The 4011-nt window shown below is 32.4% G+C and overlaps 1 long non-coding RNA gene across 1 annotated transcript; it reads right to left on the bottom strand.

Annotated features, from left to right (window-relative positions):
- Positions 1 to 1772: 1772 nt before the first annotated feature.
- On the bottom strand, positions 1773 to 3785 carry LOC134747366 (uncharacterized). The gene is made up of 2 exons (XR_010128324.1): positions 3253 to 3785; positions 1773 to 3124 (listed from the first exon to the last, which is right to left on the bottom strand). It is a non-coding gene; the product is annotated as an uncharacterized LOC134747366 (long non-coding RNA).
- Between the last annotated feature and the right edge of the window lie 226 nt (positions 3786 to 4011).

Here is a 4011-nt window from a genome sequence, read left to right as displayed (position 1 = left end):
GGGGAAGCGGCCTAAAGGTGTAACCGCGTTTAGGAAGAGTCTGACTGGAATCAGGAACAATTTTTTTAGGATCCCAGTTAGAACATGTGAATTAAGTGTGTGAAGCGTATTAGTCAGTTGTTGTACAGTCGACTGTGTTTACAGACACGTGCGGCGGCGGCAAGGCCGCGTGCGGGGCCAACTGTACCTGCGGGCCCAGCTGCGCCTGCGGCGACGGGAAGGCTTCCGGTATGTTACTGGCGGCTTTTTGGGTTTAGGCCGTTTTTTTACTGTTTTAATATTAAATTTCATTTCTTGGAAAAAAATGTTTTAATTGTGATTTTTTTTGGAAATTTTATTGAAAATTAGTGCAATCATTTTTTCCTATTGTGTTACCATAACTCCACATTGTATGGCGGTAACATAAAGGAGTTTCAAAAATTTATCCATAGAATTTTTTGGGACATTTTAGTATTCTTCAAATAAAATTTAAAAATGAAAAAATGCTATTTTTGCGTAATATCGTAGTTTTTATAACACATAATAATTATAAAAAATATACATAACTATTATGTGTTCTAAAAGGGTATATAGATGAGAACAACCTTGTTGCCTCCCTGTCACATTTACGTACGAATTTGCAAGTGCGACAGAGGCAACACGTCAAACAAAAAAATATTAAATAGTATTTAAATAGGTACTAGATATTTTTATGGTCAAAAAATAACAATAATATACTTAATCCCTGCATCAAGATTCTTTTCCGAAGTTAGCCCATTTTGAGTATGAAATGACGATACTAGAAAAATATGACAGTGTGACAACTTTATTTTTCAGGTGGGAAGCCATGTTGCCAGGGTGGAAAGAAATAAATCAGCTACAATAAAATGTGTATCCGCTATATTACTTAATTGCATAATAGTATTAAGCTTAGAATAGAATATATATTTTAAACACTATAACCTATTTGCGTATTCGCAACACGTGCTTATGTTCTTTTAATTTATATACTTAATACTTAGGGTAGAATTACACTGCATCGATTTTAAGGCATTGCCAGGTACTCGTAAACTTTGATTCTGCATTCGGTGAACGACAAGTGTAATTTCACCTTTAGATTTGTTAAAATGTATGCTATGAAATTTAAATAAAGGATTATATTATTTAATGCTTAAAAATGTTAAAATTATATAGTTTGTCACTTTCAGTGTTGGATACTCTTGTACGAAAGAAGTGTTAGTACTTATAATACTCATTAATTTAAGTGAACTCATGCACGATCACGCATAAAATGTATAATTATTTAGTGCATAGTTTATTTTAGTAAATAAATGTTTCAATTTACAAGCTTAGGAGTCTATTTTCTTACTCTCCTCCTAAGTGCATGGGCACAAAGCCCTTATATTGAACGCTTAAATGCATAGGTAGCTGATGGAATTTAGCCAATTTAGGTACATAGCAAAAGTTTGATAATATCAAATTTTTCCTGTGTGATTTAACGCATTCACTGAGTTCTTTGTTGGTAGTCACTTTTCGCTACATAGGTATTTGATCTTTAATTGTTCTAAACTTAAGTTAAAATAAAACACCAGGTTACAATAAAAGATCTCTTTATTATATATTTAAACGACGATGTATATGAATACAATATATCTGGAAGCAACTGACGGGATTGAAAATCCATCAACACACTTCATCCTTACCAATAGGTGCTACATCCTAAAATATAGGAATTTGATTATTAATATTTAGTTACATATACATCGCAACAATATAGTAATAAAACGATTAAATCAATAAAAAAGCTTTATTAACTAAAATTTCATCATATCCGTAAAACGGTTAAGAATAACAGTTAATAACCAATTTGTCAAGATTAACTTTTTATTAACGTAGGTAATGACGTAGGTAGTCTTATTTCATAAAATTAAAATCAGTCTCACATCAAGAACCACATTCCAATTTTAATATTTAAAAAATATATAATTACTTTAAAAATGGAACCTGGATGTTGATGTTGCCATATATCAAATTGCCAGTTTTTAAAACGGGCCATATAAAATCATCGTTGTACAATGAAAAAATATGTGCAACATAAAGTAACATCGAACGATAATAGACAATTCACTTACACTAAGATTTTAGAGAAACATTTTTTAAACAGTGTAGCTAGACTAGACCTCAGATTATAAAATATCGGGACTAATCGGAATTACTCTCATGATTTAGATCAAGTGATTCATTATTTAGATAAAAGTATTGTAAAGAAATTCTATAGACATTTTCAAACTATGTTCCTGACATTGCCATTGGGATTCCACCAGTGTGCAGCACTGTGCGACACAAGCATTTTTGTACTGAATATTCTTGTGCCGCACACTGGTGGAATCCCGCATTTATTGAGTTGTTATTTTACAGCAGTCAAAGTTATTCGATATCTCTACAATGACTTAAATTACACATATTCAAAGAGAAGCGGCCTTATTCATAAAAAAGTATTTAATCAATACTTGCTTTTAGTTGACATGTTTGTTTATCCCATACGATGTAAAATAATGCCATTCGGGTAATTTCGGAAATTGGGTACGCACGAAAATCATTTAAAAACCACTCATACTCCGTTGTATTAAGTGTCACTTTTCGGAATTATGCATAACTTTTTTAATGTTTTTTCCTTTCGGATTTACCCCAATACATCTTACATTGTAAGCTGGTAGCATTTATGGAACCAAATTGATGGAAGTTCTAACTGAAATCTTCTTTAAATAAGACCGTATACATTTTTGTCATATGTTTAACTCCTACTTTAAAATTAGGAAATCTGAACAACATTTATAATTGGTAATAATGGACAATCTTATTTCTACATTAGATCCGCCATCGAAACTTAACGAATACTTTAACATGACGCAATAAATATATCTAATATTCTATTTTTATATGTATAAAACATTATAGCCATACAATCAACAAAATATGCAATTATTTGTATAATAAATGGAACGTCCTGTTCCTTTTACAAATCATTTTAACTACACGCTCACATAAAAAAATAACGTTTTACATAGTATAAAAAATAATTATCAATATGGCAACCCTAAATAACTTTATTTTTAAATCTAATCACACTCGCACAACACTATGACTGTCAGGGTGGTACTCCATCAGTCCAATTTCTTTGTCCAATGTGCATTGCGTCTCACTCTCTCATTATGCAAAACGTGAGATGCAAATACACATTGCACCAAGATATTGGACAGATGGAATAGGTACCATCCTTACGTACGTACAAACTATGAGGTCAAAATATTCAACACATTTAAACATCTATTCTCGATCACAATTTAATATTAAAATAATCACTGAAACATCACAATAAAGTTTCTGCGAAAACTGCAACAGCTATGACTTCTACTATTCTGTCAATGTATGATTCTGGTTATTGAATAATAATGCAATTATTTCAAATGTTACAAATCTATAACCTACATTTACATGTAGGTATATATAGCCGGTCAAGCAAATCTTGTCAGTAGAAAAAGGCGGTAAATTTAAAAAATGTAGGCGCGAAGGGATATCGTCCCAAAAAAAAATTTTTTTTGCTCCTTTTTCTACTGACAAGATTTGCTTGACCAACAAGTACTTCTTGAGTTTTCTACTTGTTCGAGTCCGCATTAAACATGACAGTACCAAAAAATGAGCACAAGTACCCTCACCATGAGTTTTACACGGCCTTAAACGCTAGCGACTACGTCAACTCAAACGCAGTGCATCTCGCTTGCACTAATGTCAGTACGAGGGAGATGCATTGTAGACGGAGAGCTGGTGGAAATTTGGAGTAGGTCCTTGAGGCAAGCTGAAAATTTGCCTGATGCTTCTCCTATCTTACCCTACCTCAGCACTACAAGTCTGGCTGCAGGGTAGCGGGTCTAAACCAACCTATAAATTTTTAAAGAATTTTTTTTTTGGTGCCCAAAAAAGGTTCTTGAGGCAATCTGTAATTTCTACAAGTGAAAATTGAATATCTAAATA

Source organism: Cydia strobilella, chromosome 14 (assembly GCF_947568885.1).
Source record: "Cydia strobilella chromosome 14, ilCydStro3.1, whole genome shotgun sequence".
In the NCBI taxonomy this organism is placed as follows: Eukaryota; Metazoa; Arthropoda; class Insecta; order Lepidoptera; family Tortricidae; genus Cydia; species Cydia strobilella.
The sequence above is the reverse complement of the archived record's forward strand: the minus strand, read 5'-3'. Positions and strand labels throughout refer to the sequence as shown.